The sequence below is a fragment of the Mustela nigripes genome, chromosome 7, assembly GCF_022355385.1.
Source record: "Mustela nigripes isolate SB6536 chromosome 7, MUSNIG.SB6536, whole genome shotgun sequence".
In the NCBI taxonomy this organism is placed as follows: Eukaryota; Metazoa; Chordata; class Mammalia; order Carnivora; family Mustelidae; genus Mustela; species Mustela nigripes.
The window spans coordinates 26,882,012-26,898,680 of record NC_081563.1 but is presented as its reverse complement, the minus strand read 5'-3'; the positions used below and the strand labels follow the sequence as shown (position 1 = coordinate 26,898,680).

The window sequence follows — 16,669 nt, the reverse complement described above, 5'->3', positions numbered from 1 at the left end:
AAGCCACGCTAACTGCAGGCACCGTGCATTCACTGCTGGAGATTGTCGCCTGCTTTCTAGATATAAGTCATCACGCATATTTGGGGTGATAACTTGAGGAAAAGGGGAACTCTGGCCACGGTGTTTTGTAGCAGTTCCTGTAGATGAACTGATGAATGTGCTCAGGTATATGTTGGCCGTAACTCGAGCTCATCCGGACAGCTCCTTCTCCTTGACTGTCAGACCTCTGGCCCCTAGACGGGGAACCACTTCGGAGTCTCATTCTGCACGTTGGTATATAGGGAGATGGAAAGAAATTCTAAAAACACAATTTCTGTTCTCAGGAATTTTACAGAGCTAGATTTTTCTCCGTGTAACAGCCAGAGAGTTTAAATGTGTGTTTGAAAGCTGAGTTTTCTTCTTTTAATAGAATGACTGTCTCGGTGATCCATTCTTCCAACCGTGATGCTTTTGAGAGAGGAATGGAAGCTATAATCAGGATGAGACAACAGCTCTAGACCAGGAGTGGCCCAAGCAAATCAGGACATACGGCTGCCCTATCTTTTAGTGACCAAACAATGTTGGGTTCTGCTAGAATACCCGTAAGCGTCGTAATTCATAAGTGGGGCCAAAAAAATGTATCAAGGCATACATCCAGCTGAGTGCTACATAGCTTTTCAAAGAACCGGCCAGTATTTATACAAAAAATGTCACTGCCTTTGTTGAGATCCAAATAAAAGGTGTAGAGTGGCCACTATTTCAGGCCAGGGGATTGGTGGAGAGGAGAGTTGTACAACCAGGACTACCATATTTAAACGTCAGAACTTCGGTGCAGTTTATGAATCAGTCAGGGGTACTTAGATAATACTTAGAAACCAGGTCCCAGGAGGCTGCGAATGCCACATTTCCTTCAGAGGAAAAACTCTGGCAGTGACTCTCTCTCGTCCTGAAAATTTGCAGATTATTTTGTTTAGATAAGCAAGTTCTTATGTTTTGCTACTTAACTGATAAATTTGTACTCAGTAAATTATTCAACTAATGAGTTTGTTTCCATGATAAATAGTAAATCACTCCTTTCTCAAAACCAATTTAACACACTTAAATTGATGAAAAGGAACCTTCAAGTCAGTATTCTGTGTCTTTCTTGTATTTTGCTGTTGTTTTGGAGTTTGTTTTTGGTTTTTTTCGTTTTTTTTTTCTTTTTCTTTTTTGGCCTTCCTATATCCTTTTCCATTTCCTTCATGATTTAGACTATACGACCTTTAGTGTGGAGAGAGAAATACCAATTTGGTCCAAATGTTTTACTTTGACTTTAAGTTAGTTTGTAAGCATTTTCAGTAAATTTTGGTTTGTAAAGCTCATAATAGTACAGTGGAAATTGTTTCGGTTGTACTGCCCCCTGACCACCACCAAAAACACAAAAAGTTGTAGGTATAATTGTACCATGTGAATCTAAGGCTTATGTTCAGGGTAACATTGGGGAGACGTAACATCTGATGACTAATACTGGATGCTGTTACTCCTTCATCTTAGCACTTATTACATGTTTTATTTTCGAGTCACTGAGCCCTTTCTCTATGCATCATATGTATTTTGCAAGTAGCCTTGTTAGATTGGCCTTCATCCTTCCTCCCCGTCATGTCCAAGCATACGAAATCACGTTCAGTCCATGACTGTGACATGAAGATTCCCTATCTGGCTCTCCAGGTAGCTCCCTTGGCCTCTTCTGGCTCGTTCTGTTATCAGCTTCCTGTCAGCCTGGGCCCTCTGTAAGGGCTCCAAGCCTGGGCCTTGCCAGCACATGCTGCAGGCGGTGACTGACTGTGTCTCAGCTGCCAAGCCTGAGTCACCATCCACAGATCACCTAGCGAAGAGACAGGCCATCATTTTGCCTGTCCTAAAGCACCTGATTATTTCTCCTAGGCCCACAGGACCAGTGCTTGCCTTGTGTCCTGTTTGAGGCTCCCTCAGTTTGGAACCAGCTCGTTCTTAACCTAGATGGTTAGCTGGGAGCTTCCATGCCTCAGCCCAGCCTGCAGGACTGATCTCACCGTGGCTGCAGGTCCCTCGATGGATGTTCTCCCTAATTAGGTCTCTCAAAGACAGATTTCTGAAAACCTCAAACCAGTCTTTAATCTGACTTCTTTTTTAGTGATAAAACCCCTAAACAAAAGCATGCTTCTTTCACCTTGTGAAGTATCCTTTTTTCTTACCATAAGAGAATTGAAAAGTGGTGATCCTACAAAAAGTAGTATAATTACGAATATTTGTGTTTCTTTCAGCTAAATTATCAAGTTACTAATGTGCAATGATAATACTTTTCTTTTGATGTGTGAAGACCTCATATTAGTGTGCCAGTTTAATAGAATGTGTAATACAGACATAATTAATAGGATTGGTGATTAATTTTGAAAAGTGAACAGCTTTGTCTCATTACTTATAATACCCCTCATTTGGGAATTCATCCTTGTACTAGAAAGAAACTAAGTAGTAATTACCTAATCATTTTAATGGAACACTTTCTGATTCCCTAATTTTTTATATTCCAGTTTTCTGTGCAAATACAAATTTAGATTTTATTTTCATAGGCTTTTTTACTGTAATGATCGCTTAAAGAATGAGGGTCAAGAATCAGAAGATGACTTGAACACATAAATCAGGTGAAGGTAAAAGGTCTGGTGGGAATTCTAATGTGTGATGGCAAATTGGGTATTTGGTTTCGTATAAACAGCGATGCCTTCTGTGTGACACACTTCACCGTGCAAGATAGCGTCGTGGCCTTATCACTACATCCTACATGCCTTCCTAGGATCTTTCTAGAGCAAAAATGATTTCAGTGAGGTCTTTATTCCTTGACTCCTAGATGACAGTAAACAAGTCAGCCAACAGTCCTTACATAGTAAGAGCCTGTGGGGATGCTGACCCTGACCATGTCACCCTTGCCTTGATGACTGTGCTAGTGATGCTTCTAGCAAGGACCAGATTCTAGCAGCTTCTCTGAGGAACACCACCATCTGCATCCCAGTGGGTCTTCACTATGTCCAGGGGCTTATTCATTCCTGGGACAAATATTATAAAGAAAAAGAGCATTACGCTGACCATAAAGATCTTTCTTAGCTTCCTGGGTCCTCAAGCCCATATTGCTGCTGTTCATACCTGCTGTTGACTTTGGAAATGAAGGTGCTCAGGTGTGCCTGTTGACTGAGCCCGTCTGATTGAGGACTGTTCCAGAGTAAGCGGCTCCACTGTCAGCCAAGTCTGATTACTCAGTGCACAGAATATTGTTTTGAAACTTGGGATTTGGCAATTGTTTATTTATCTGTAACCGTGTGTTATTTTAGAAAATATTTGAGGTCAGATATTTAAAGTCCTATTTGTTGGCTGGAAATTTCTGAGTCAGTGCATCTTTCTGACTTAAGAAACTTTTGCCAAGGGTCAGTTCTTTTTGGATGCTAGTCTGTTGTTTGTGTCTGCGTGTGTGTGTTTATACATGAGCTCTGAGATGATATGTTATGAAAGTCTATATATACAAGTTAAAAAATACCTACGTATGATGTGAACAAAGTTAAGATTACTCTCATTACATGTTTCTCAGTATCTATTAAGTGTCTTTAAGTATCTCTATCTTCAAGGGTCTGTGAAAATGAGTTCTGTTATGGATGGTACCTGATCGTACCTCCTTCTGTTTAGGGGTTAGGTATTTTTTATATTTATTATATATGTCTTAATATTTGAAGTAGAGTTCTCAGGTAGAGTCAGGCTGGCTTGGCACACTCCGTTGGTTGTGATGGTACGATTCTGTTTCCTCTCTCTTGTGACCTTCAACTAGAAAATGATTAATAAAGAATGTCTTTAGTAGGGCGGTGTCTACGATTTCTGTTGAGTCAGTCTGTTAGACACCATTCATTTTTGTTTAGATGTATGTGTATGATTATGCTAATTTGTTTAGGTATCTTTTCTTAGCGATTACAAATATAAATAGTATTTCTGTGGAACATCTGTTGATCATTGAATATTTACCTCAGCCCAGGAGTCAAACATAGCAAATATTTAATCCCGCATCTCTGAGACATACAACCCATAGAATTAAAGGTTGTACATTCTTAAGCCGTAATGTTACGAGACTGGCATCTCTGTTGCAGCATTTTTCACAGCTGTTTCTCCAGTGTGTTTTCTTTTTTCTTTCTTTCTTTTTTTTTTTTTTTTTTTTTAGATTTTATTTATTTATTTATTTTTTTGACAGAGATCACAAGTAGGCAGAGAGGCAGGCAAAGAGAGAGGAGGAAGCAGACTCCCTGCTGAGCAGAGAGCCCGACATGGGGCTCGATCCCAGGACCCTGGGATCATGACCTGAGCCGAAGGAAGAGGCTTTAACCCACTGAGCCACCCAGGCACCCCTCCAGTGTGTTTTCTTAAACACTTCTGTGTTTTGGAAAGAGAGCTTAGGCTTTGGTCCCATCTCTGGCATATGCTAGCTTTATGTCTCGGGGCTGCAGTATGACTCTAGCTCAGTTTCCCCATCTGTCCCTGAGATGGAGACAGTAATGTTCTCTGCTTCGCTAAAGTGAAGTGAAGTAAAATGAAGTGACATGATGCCCATATGTGACTGTGCGTAGTCAACATACTGTGAACACTCAGCGCCGTTCAGTGACCGCTGTTCCAGCATGGGGTGCAGCTGATGTGGGTAACATGCCAAATAGGTCCTGGTATCACTCTTCAAATGGAGCACCTACCTCTCTGCAAGAGGAAGGCCTGGGTAGAGCCTCCCAGTGATGACCTAGTGAAGGACAAGAACATTTTAGGCAACGCTTGCGTGGCGCACCTCGCCCCGCTCACGCTTGGCTTAAACAGCCCAGCACTGGCTGAGTGGCCGGACTGTGATCCAGGTGGAGGCAGCATGCTTTCCAAGGCCCTGGAGTGCCGCTGGGTTGGGGCAGCACCCCGCCCTCAAGCCTCAGAGCTTCCCTGTCCTTTCTTGCTTCTGGACATAGCCGTGGGAGAGAGCATGGAGCTCTTTTCATTTCTGTTTACTTTGAGAGGCTAGTCCCACTTGGGAAGTCCGTGAGCTTACAGCACGTGACCCACCATGATTCCTACAGAGCAGGTGGCATCTGCTACCAGGGGCACTGGCATCAGGAAGAACCCTGGTGTGCTTCCTGAACATTCTGCAGAGCTCTGGGTTCCTGAGGTCCCAGCACGGCAATCTGGGTGGTCTCAGATAGCGCTGAAGTAATTTAAGCGGAAGGAAAGGGAGAGGGAGCTGGATGTGCTGTTTAAAGGGTAAAAGACTACAAACACTCTGGTTGTCATGCTCTGTGCTAACTTTGGAATGGGTCTCAAGTTTTGCAACAGAAATAAACGGTGTTTGATTTCAGTCTGTTTAGGTCTTACCCTGCACCCTGGGAAGCACCCTGTCCTGCTCACTCCATATGCTGCTTTCTCTTCGCCCCTCCGTGTCCCAGCTGTGTAGACAGAAATCCCAGTATGCCTCGGAGTGGCATCGCCCTTACCGGGGCTCCAGCACACAGTCTTATTAGAAAGAGGTCTCTTGGGGCGCCTGGGTGGCTCAGTGGGTTAAGCCTCTGCCTTCGGCTCCGGTCATGATCCCAGGGTCCTGGGATCGAGCCCCACATCGGGCTCTCTGCTCAGCGGGGAGCCTGCTTCCTCCTCTCTCTCTGCCTGCCTTTCTGTCTGCTTGTGATCTCTCTCTCTCTCTGTCAAATAAATAAATAAAAAATTTAAAAAAAAAAAAATAATTAAAAAAAAAAAAAAAAAAGAAAGAGGTCTCTTGCACAGACCCCAAGCACATGCCTTTCACCTCTTATTTCGGTCCAAGAGACCAACCCCAATTTTGCACTCTAATGGGGGCGGGGAAGAGCCCCCTACAAGAGGGCTACGTTTCTGATGAGGGCACATAATCAGAACTGACATTAGCCGGCGGACCCTGGTGGGGCACTCCTGACCCCACGAAGGCCGTGACAATAAGAACCTTCTCTGAGAAGTCCAGTGGTTTCCACTTCAGGGTTTTCTTGACAGGATTCTGAACTATTCCACATAGATGGCTTCCCTCATGTCCTAAAGCAAACGTGCTGTTTTCCTTAGCTAGGCCATCTTCATCTTTCACTGCTCCCGCTCACCTTTTAGACTACATTACGTATTTTCCCTGTATAATGTCCATAAAGGATTGTCAGCCTTGTAAGAGATGGGACCTCCGTTAAAGCTGAAAATGGAGTATTCCCCTGAACCTCCATCCATGAAGTGCGTACTTGACCCATAACAGATGGCTAATGCACGGATTAAGTCCCCTCGCTGAGAGATTCTGTCCTCTTTGTGCACACCGGAAATCAGCCAGAAGTCCCTGTGGTTACCAAGTTTGGTGAGATTTCTGTTCCTGGAGCTCAGGAAAGTTTATAATTTTTTCTAGTGACTTTATTACCTATTTTTTCCAGTATGTTGAAGAAACCTGAAAGGTTCTTTTGGCTATTAAAATACACCTAGATTCCCACCCCAAGAAATAGAGTAAAATAAAGCACAAATGGACTTGCAAGAAAGGTCTTAAAATGGTGCTCAGATCCACTTTCAAAGTGTTTGAGACATGATACAGAGGTAGGGGTTGGCCCACATGGCAGTAGGTTTTCTCTTTTTATAAAAATGAAGTAACAGCAGATGTTTATTAGAAGCTAGGAGTAATAAGGAACTCAGGTTTTGAATTGAATCAATAAATATTTTTTGCATTTTTAGCCAAAAAGCTTTAATCATTTGCAACAGATATTAGAGCTGTGTGCCTCATTGAAATCGTTTGTGCGCCCTCCGGTTTCAGCAAGACTCCAGTTGAGTCCTGCTGTTCTGTTCGTCCCCAGTCAGGAAAGGCCCAGTGGGCCAGCCTGGTGAAAATCGGTCTTCATCTGTGCCTGTGAGTCTGGGCACCTCTTGTTTCCTGCAAATTATTTGCTCATACTCCTTCTCCGCTGCTGTTTCTGTTTGTCTCCTGTTGACGTAAGCAGAAATAAAGCTGGTTTCTCAAACAGGAGGCACACACATTCGATTTCTTCTCCAGACATAGAGTTTGTGCCCAGCATGTGCCCGACTTTGGGATACAGAAATGAGGGTGAGATCACAGGCCAGGGATTTGAGTATTTTACCCGTTGAAAGAAGATAAAATAGAATAGTAGCATTTTGTTCCTTTGTGGCAGTTAGAGAAAGATCACTGCAGTGCGGTGTTAAAGTTACAAGCGAAAATTTCTGAAGGCACTTTCCCTACACTTCCCAGAGTCCGCTGCTTCACTGGTGATTCTTGGTCACCTTTTTCACCCCCTTTTTGTGAATTCCCTGTCACCCGTAGTATACCTCGTACCTTCTCTCACCTGCCTGAGGGATCTCTCACTAATGCTACTGTCAGTGCTTCAGAGTTAGGAAACCAAATCAAAATGAAACGTTAGCAGGGCCTATAGTTTGCACGGCTTTCCAAAACCTTCAGCACGTCTGCCTGGGCCTGGGGTCCTGTAGAGCTGGTGAGATCCTCCCGATCCAGGAGCCTCTCCCTGGAGGCAGAGGCCTCACCGGCCTCGGGCCTCACTGTGTCTCCAGTGTTGGGGACCGAGCTGTCACAGCGTTGTGTAGCAAAGACAGGCCTCCCGCTCCACTCCTATGGTGGATTATTTTGTGGTGGGACTTACTCTGAGAATAAGAGCTGCATTTAGTTTCTTGGCCTCTGGGATTCCAGAGGAGATTACCTTTCAGGACTCTAAGTAGTACCGGGGAGCTTGGAAAGAACGGAGGCTGTGTCGAAAGCTGCCTACCTTCCTCCCAGGAAGTGGCTCCCACACCACCACTCTGGCCTCCTGACCACCACAGTCGGAGTGAGAACCTGAAGCATCTCTACAGGACAGTTGTCTCCGGGCAGCACCGAAGAGTCCAGCTCTAGCATGGGCTCGTGTGGATCTTCGTTTTCAGATCCTTCCACGGAGGAAAGGGGGGAATGTCTGGAGCTGCCTTCTTTTCAGGGTCTGATGTGCATCCCTCACCGTGGCCGATTCAGAGCAAGGCCTGAGCCCCACCACATCAGTGATTCTGAAACACGGAATTGGATCTTCATAGACGAAGAAACCACCACAGCTGTGGAGTCTGTGGTTTCCCCAGCTGTTAATTAGTTTTATGGTATAATTAGTAAAATAGCTCAAGAGTAACAGCAAAGTTCAACTTTAACAGCATCTTAATACTTCTTCTCTTTAAGTAAGAGGGCAAAGTTTAAACGATTGGAAAAGTCACCTTGAGAGGAGTTAACATTTCAAGGCCTCTTTATGAACCAGAATCAGGGAAAACAAAACACCCAAGTTCTCCAGATTCCACCACTGAAGGACATGGCACACTTTAACCCGAGTCCTACATGGTGCCTTATAATGTTGCTTATATTTGAATCCAAAGACTACAAGACATGTCTGTGCGCTCCAAGTTAGATAGCCCCATGGAAGGAGCCATCACACATGAGTGTGTCCCCACACACGGTGTCCTATCCATCCTACAGCCGGGACTTGGTTTCTGAAGGAGGTCAAAAGTCAATTCAAGCCTGGTCTGATGGATGAGAGAGGCCTGAGCTGAGGAAACCAAATACCAAAGCTGACCTAAACCAAGGAGTGGCCATAAAATAGTAACTATCTTCATTGCATGTGTCAAAATTTGGCTCTGGGCGCCTCTGCAAAAGGAAAATTCCAAAGCCGTGTGAAGCAAGGGCAGTATCGTTGGAAGACATTTATAGCCGTCTACAGTGACTGCTCAGAAGAAGGGGATCCCATTTGTTTGGATATAGAACTCCTGATGTGTTTGTCCTAAAAATAAACCTCATTATATTAGTGTGATACCTCGTGTTTTTCTTGGAACATTCTCCTCTAATCCTCTTCTTCCGAGAGATGTTAAAGAGAGATTTGCCTAAGAAAGACTGTGAGTCCTCAACAACCACTTCATTATCTGTGTTCCTTCATAGGACTGTGCCAGACGTATGTTTCAGTCCGTTGAAGGGTAAATTACCTTTGAAAATGAAAACCTTAAGCCCCAACGTATACAAGGGGCAGGAACTCTAAGGCCCGTTTTTTCTTTTAGAGTTCGTGAGTAATCACATGTTCATTTGTGTGGCACCGGGAAGTGGCCCTCCCTGAGGTTACCCTGCTGGGTACAGGTGGACAGAAGGTATGTGGGGACTGTGGAGCCAACCCACGTTGGTTCCCATCCTGGCCTTGCCACCTTTTAGCCATGCATCTTGGGCAAGTCACATAATCCCCCCTGCCTCGGTTTGCTGTGGAACGGGGGTAATACTCTGTCCCACTGGGCTGTAGAGATCCACTGGAACCGACTCCTGGAACTCACTTAGCACAGTGGCCAGTACAGCACGTGGGAGTTCCTGTTATTGGGTATCAACGAATAAAAATAATGTCATTGTCAGTGTAAACAAACCAGCTGAGTGATAAATAGAACAGTCAGGCGGTCCAGCCTACTCTACATCCGGATATAAACCACAAAGACCGCTTTTAGTTGGATGTTCCTGAGTCTCCATTTCTACATCTTCTTCAGCCAGAGTGCTTAAAATACTTTCATACGTATTTCCAGACTCTGCTCCTTCCCACGGAAGATGACAGTGACTTCATTATTTAGAACCTCACATCGTATAGAACGGCCACCTTGTCTCCCTGTAGACCAGGTCATTTCTTAAACTTTTGACAGTTTTCTCAAATTGACCCAACTGTACCGTGGAAGGCGGTGGCTTAACCAAGCACAAAAAGTGTGTGCCAGCTAGGGGACACCGAAATCCATCAGACAGCCCAAGGAGCTCCATGGTTTCAGGCCTCTGTTTAGATCTTTGCCTTTCAGGTAAAATTCAGTCAAAAGCAGAAATATTTTTGTAAAGCCTCATTAACCAAACTCTGATGAACGAATCTGGGCCACATTGCAGCCACTCTGGAAAGGGTTCGGGCTTTCCAAAAACCAAGAATCCTCCATTTATTTCACATGAAAGTTCAGTAGTCTTAACGTGTGGCTTTGTTTTAAAGCACCTTTGAAGAAACACAACTTGATCATTATGAAGCGTATTGATATGGTGGTTCAAACTGATCAGAGGTGAAGATACCATAGAAAACACTCCCTCTAAGCAATGGAAGGGAAGCACTGCTCTGTCACGGTCTCTGAAATGGATCTCCTCAGGGATTGAAGGCCACATCCCAGACCTGCCGGTCCTGACATATTACACCTGTAGCTAACGTGCCCCCCCACACACAGCAGCATATTGGAACCAGCTTGGCCCTCCCCTGAGGGTGTTGTGTACTTTCCAGAGAGGCCCTGGCACATTGGAGACCACATGAAGAGGGTTCTGTGTGTTCTGGGATGGAAGGAAGGGAGCCACTGGGTCGCGCTTAGCGTAGAGAACTCGAGCCTTGCAGGCAGGTGGAGCCAAGGGGTTATGTGGGCTCCGCCACATACTGATTTGGTTACATCAGCTTCCTTCCCCTCTGCAAACCTGCGTCTCCCCAAGAGGAGCATAGACTGCCCTCCCTCTTAGGGTGTCTGTGAGGCTGAATGGAACTGAGTTCCTTAGCCCCACGGATGCTCACTGGGTGCTCTTCAGTTCTTCAGTCAGTTCTTCAGTTCCTCTGTCAGAACCTTCTGGTGTTTCTCTTGTCTCTGCAGTTTGTCTCCTCTGAGCTCCAGTCTTTAAGAAGGTGAGCTGTGGGGGTGCCTGGGTAGCTCAGTGGGTTGAGCCTCTGCCTTCAGCTCAGGTCATGATCTTGGGGTCCAGGGATTGAGCCCCGTGTTGGGCCTACTTCCCCTCTGCCTCTCTCTGCCTGCCTCTCTGCCTACTTGTGATCTGTCAAATAAATAAATAAAATCTTTTGGGGAGAAAAAAAAAAAAAAGGTCAGCTGTGAGAATGCTGCCTGGTGTCATTCAGTTCTTAGGTCTCGGAGCCTCGCTGAGCTCTGCACCGTGAACTTCAGCATCGGCTCGGAGTTTTGTGCAGACCTTGAGGTCCCTCAGTCCTGCAACCAAGTGCCTTTTTACGAGGTCTTTTTTGAGGCACTGGTCCCCTTTCCATTCTCTGGCACCTCCAAGGAGAAACTCATTCTTTGAGGCAGTGCTGCCAACCAACATTTGACTGGTATCTATTTCAGTGCCCTACCCACCCTCCCCGCCCCCAGTTTTTTTTCACAGTTTTATTGAGAAATAATCCACATACATCACTGTATACGTTTAAGGCATACAGGGGTGCCTGGGTGGCACAGACAGTTAAACACCCAGCTCTTGGTTTCGGCTCAGGTCATGATCTCAGTGTCGTGAGGTCAAGCCCCTGTTGGGAAGCCCCTGTTAGTGTGGAATCTGCCTCAGCCTCTCTGTCCCGCCCGGCCCTCGCTCGGGCACTTGTGCACACGTGCATTTTCTCTCTGTCTCACGGTCTCTTTCTCTCTCAAATAAATAGTATTTTTAAAAGTAAGTTTAAGGTAGATGGTTTGAGTTCCATGCACTATGACGGGAGTACCGCCATCGGTGTAGTTAACATCTGCCATCTCCTTGTGATGAGCACTCTTTAGAATGTATTCTGTTAACAGCCTTGCTGTCTGTCCCACAGCAGTGTTCGCTGCAGTCATCACGTCGCCTTCACATCCCTGCGACTTACTCATCTCGTAACTAGACGTTTGTATCTTTCGACCACCTTCCTCCAGTTCCCCCCCACCTCAGGCAACCACAATTTTCATCTCTTTTTCTATGAGTTTGGTGTGTGCTTGTTGAGATGCCACATTTTAGTGTAGTGTTTGTCTTTTTCTTTTTCACTTAGCCTAATACCTTCAAGGTCTGTCCATGTTGTCACAAATGGTGAGGATTTTTTTTTTTTCATTTTTATGGCTGAATGATATTCCAGCCCTATGTATAAAACATGGCTGCTTTGTCCATCCGTCCATCAGCGGATACTTAGGTTGTTTCCATGTCTGGGCTGTTGTAAATAATGCTGCCGTGAACGTGCACTACCCCACCCCTCCCCTGGTTTTTTAAACCTCCCTGATCTCAAGTTGAAATGAACTTAGTTGAAAATGACCTTGAAGGCAAGATGCTTCTGAGATAATCTGTGATGAGCAGAGTTTAAGTGGAATAGACATAAACCTGTCACAGTACCTGGAAATTCCATCCATGTCTTCAGCCTACTCAATGGCCTTATTGGGACCATGGAAGCCCCCGGACGTGGGACCCATCTGGCTCACCCTCCAAGCGACCGTGTGGGGCATGGCGCAGTGTCTCCCGTGGGGAGCTCCCCAGAGAATGCAGCTCAGTCTTCCTTGCTGTCACATGGCTACTTTGAATGCCTAAGTACTTTGAATTCTTACTTGAATTTGAATTTACTTTGAATTCTTCATTGAATTTAGAAAAAGATGTATTTTTGTAACAAAATCAAATAAGGGACTTCAGTTCCCCCCAATATATAGTCCGAGTTCTTGGTTCACCTCCAAGTCATTCAGAGTCATTACTCTCTTATGTCCTTTTATAAATATTTTAGAAATGATCTCCTGCAGTTGCTGAGTCAGCAATTACATGAACACAATTTTATGCTGTAGCTCAGAGTTTAATCTTTGGTGTTTCTTTCCTGGTTTAGTCTTCTTACAGTCCGCTCATTCTCCAGAGCTGAGCCGCTAGCATTCAGAAAGCACCACAGCACATGGCCAGGTGCTCCTCATGTGTGTGTGTGTGTGTGTGTGTGTGTGTGTGTGTGTGTGTGTGAGAGAGAGAGAGAGAGAGAGAGAGATTTCCATTTTATTGCTGCCTCCTTATCAAAAGTAACTGACATTCATTACGGGAAAAAAAGTGAAGAGAAAAGCTCACCAGTTCTAACAGTTACTATCAACATTTTCTTTCTAGACAGTTCTTAATTTTCCTCTTGACGTGTTGGAGCTTGTACTATGTACTATGGAGCTTGTACATTTTAATAACTGCCCAGTATTCTCTCCTGTCATCCCATTCAGTCATTTAAACATTCTCTTATTGTTAGATACAGATTTCCCCGAACTTCTTGCTGTTGTAAAGAACACTGTGATGAACCTCCACCAGAAAATGCTTACTTTAGGTCTTTTCTGATTATTTCTTTGGAATAGAGTCCTAGAAGAAGTATTGGCTCAGTGGGGCATGAAGTCCGTCGAGTCACAGGAAGGGTTCCGCCAGTCAGGCCGCTGACCCCACACAATCCACCGCTTTCCTGCCCGAAGCTCCCAGTGACTGAAGTTTGTCCTCTTTGACCTTGTTCCCCACATCGGCTCTGTCCTAGCGGCAGCTTCCTGGTTGGGTCACACAGAGAGGCCTCAGAGTGGGAGGCTCGATTGCTGCACTAAAAAATCAATCACTAATCACTGGAATATTGAGAAGTTCGATAAGGCCTGACCGGGTCCCTTACAAACTCCCCATGCATTGCGAAGCAGTGAAATGACTCACCTGTTGGAATGGCCTCTGCCCGGTCTCCCGTGTAGGAAGGGCTGTCCTTCAGGTGTCCTCTTCCTCAGTATCCATATCCTCGCAGCTGCTTCTCCGATTTCTCAGATCTCTCCTTGCCCGTCTGGCTGCATGCATGCTGCCCTAACCTGACCCACGTCACATTCCCATGAACAGGATCCTCAACGTCCTTTCCCCATCTGGTCCTCTTTGTTGCCCTTTTCCAGAACTCTCTTTTTACCATTAAAGCTGCTGAGGCCCCTCCTCTCCTCTACAGGAAGGAATCTCAAGATGTCTGTTGTTACTCAAGGCCCCTTACCATCCGACCCCAGCTTCACCTCAGGCCATGGTGCATGTGTGTGTGTGCATGTACACGTGCGCAAACACACACACACACACACACACAATTACACAGCCTGACACCCTCACTGCCCTTCCAGCGTGGCAAGCTGTTGGACACCCCGTCTTCCACTGGGAATGCCCTCCCTCCGGCTGCTTTGTCTTCTGCTCATCCCTCCAAGTGAAGGGAGAACATTGAGTCTGGAGTCGTGCCTTCCCCCGTTCCCTGGCAGTCAGTTGCTTTGTTCTGTGGAGAGGTGTCCGGTCCCCAAGCCTGTTCCACCACGACTCTGCAGTCCTCTGGGTCAGGGTCATAGTCCTGCCTTCCTTCCCACTGATGAGAAGAGTTTGTAGAATCAGTGAACGAACATCTTTATAATGTTTAACATATTGTGATTATTCTTAATATCAATGTAATTTTTCACAGATGATTTTAGCTTCGTAAATATGAGTAGCATTAATCAATTAAATATCTTAAGATGTGTCTTTGCCTAGATCCTAAAAAAGTACACACCAGTGCTTGGGCTTGACTCGACCCCCTTTTTATGAAGTCCCCATCCTTCCTAAGTTCATGCCTGGAGTTCATTCCCTTGATCCTTTTCTCTGAGAGGACTGGCCAAGACATATTTGGGAGGAAAAGCATGGCAGAAAGTGCTGGACAAGATAGGAAAGGAGTTTAACCTTTTTTCTAAGGTCCTTGCACAGTTGTCCATTTGTCAAGTTTTATGCCATGATATTGGTCCATTATAGGGGCTATTACAAGGTTTATGTAAAATATCATCAGTGATACTGCTTTATGAAGAGATGCTTCCTTTCATAAAGAAGTCTCTGCATAACAGACTCTGGATTTGATGGCCCATCTAATGTCCTCAATGTAAAGTTGGCTGGAGGTCAGAGTATTACTTGAATTGGGTTCATTAAATGATTCTACTGAGCCGTTTGACATGTGCATTTGAGAGATCTTAATGAAGTGGCCTCCCCTGAGGATTCTAGGCTAGCAGAAACTTCTATCGTGGGTTTGGTTCAGAAGCCTCCAGTTAAGTTTTTAAGCTTAACTGTCAGTGCACCAGAAAACTTTCTGTGGAACATTGAGAAAGACAGCAAAGTGTGTTTTGTCATAGATAAGGAGAAAGCATTTCTGTTTACAACTAGAACTTCCTGTGGTTACTCAGTATCCCCTGTTGAACTCAGGCAGCAGTACTGAGAGAAACTGTGAAGAAATGTTGAGAAACAGAGAGATTGTGCATTCTAACACTTGACATAGATTCCTTCCCACACCTGCTTACAGAATTCTGCAGTGGACTGAGACACAGCTGTTGGAAATACAACATACTGGAGTAATGGGACATTATCGGCACCATTCAGTAAGGGGCATGTGCTTGAATAATTGGTCAGGAGAGAACGGGGACACCAAAAACAGATGAGAACATTTCTGTCTGCAGGCCTCCTCTGGAAAAGCTCAGTAGGAAGCTTTGAGCGGGGTCTCTGCAGACAGCAGCTTCTAGCCACCTTGAAGCATGTGGCTCCGAGTGGGGGTTGCTTGGAGAACATGGCACGTGATGCCCACACGTTTCTCCTTGCTCCCACGGGCATCCTGGGCTCCATCCATTGTGGGCAATAAACACTGCGTCCGTTAGAGCCTCCCAGGAGCCTTCCAGACGGAAAGAACCCTGAACCACTAATATCACTCCTTTCCCAAGGAACATTCCTTCCAGATTCCTTTGTAGTTTTTTAATTGTTAGTGACCAGTGGTCAGCAGAGGTGCCTTTAGAATCTGAACATAAAATTTCCCCAGGCTAGCAGGGGTCATCCAGTTACTGGCCTGTCCAGTGATGAGGAAGTGCTCGCCGCCATTTCCCCGTTGGTCTGCCCCATCTCTGCTGGGCACTGAGGCCTCACTCTGAGCCACCATTCTTGAGCTCTGAGGAGAAGGACTGGCTATAAAATGTGACCTGTCACATAGTTCACCTGTCAGGTAAACTAGGAGGTGGCATTGAGTCCAAAAGAAATGTGACCTGTCACATAGTTCACCTGTCAGGTAAACTAGGAGGTGGCATTGAGTCCAAAAGAAAGGAACTTTCTAGAGAAAAATTGCGGGAGGGAGGAAATGATGATAAGAGAGACTAGAGAATAAAGAGCAGAGGGTTTTAAGCTGTAAATTATCACACACAGAAATAGCTCCTAAAAATACATCGTCAGGGCACCTGGGTGGCTCAGTCGATTAAAAGGCCAACTCTTGGTTTCAGCCCAGGTCATGATCTTGCTGTCTGAGCTCGAACCCCACTTAATGTCAGGCTCCGCTCTCAGGACAAAATCTGCTTCAGAGTTTCTCTCTCTCTCCCTCCCCCACTCACTCTCTCGGTCTCTCTCTAAAATAAAATCTTAAAAAATAGAAATTTTATATATATATATATATATATATATATATATATATATATATAGTTATCAAAAACCATGGTCTGCTGGAAAAATGGACCAAACTGAAATGAGGTTGTTTCTACAGCAGAAATGCCTTTGTTGACAAAAGGGAAATGCATCCAGCATCCCTGAAGAAAGAAGTGGTTGTGCGGCCCTGGTGCCCCCCACTGACACCCCCTCGTTCCTGGTGACGCACCACGGTCATTCCTTAGCACTCCGCTGAATCGTTTACAAAAACATTAACTGAAAGTAGGAATTTCAGGAAACGTCTCCATAAATAGACTCAGCAGGACTTCTTTATGTCCTTCCACATAAAACCTCTGAACGTGTCTCTGTATTTGGGGTTGTTTCATGTAGTGTGTCCACCAGCCACCAGTGTGACTGAATTTGATTTTCTGCAGTGACGATACAGGGACCCTTGCCCAGTGGGTCCCATTCCCACCCAGCCGTAGCCGTCACTGCCCTGCGTTGGTCTCCAGT

The 16,669-nt window shown here is 45.3% G+C and overlaps 1 protein-coding gene across 4 annotated transcripts in view; it reads left to right on the top strand.

The window, feature by feature from the left end:
- CRIM1 (cysteine rich transmembrane BMP regulator 1) overlaps positions 1-16,669 on the top strand; it is a 189,751-nt gene that overhangs the window by 159,642 nt on the left and 13,440 nt on the right. The window lies entirely within an intron of this gene.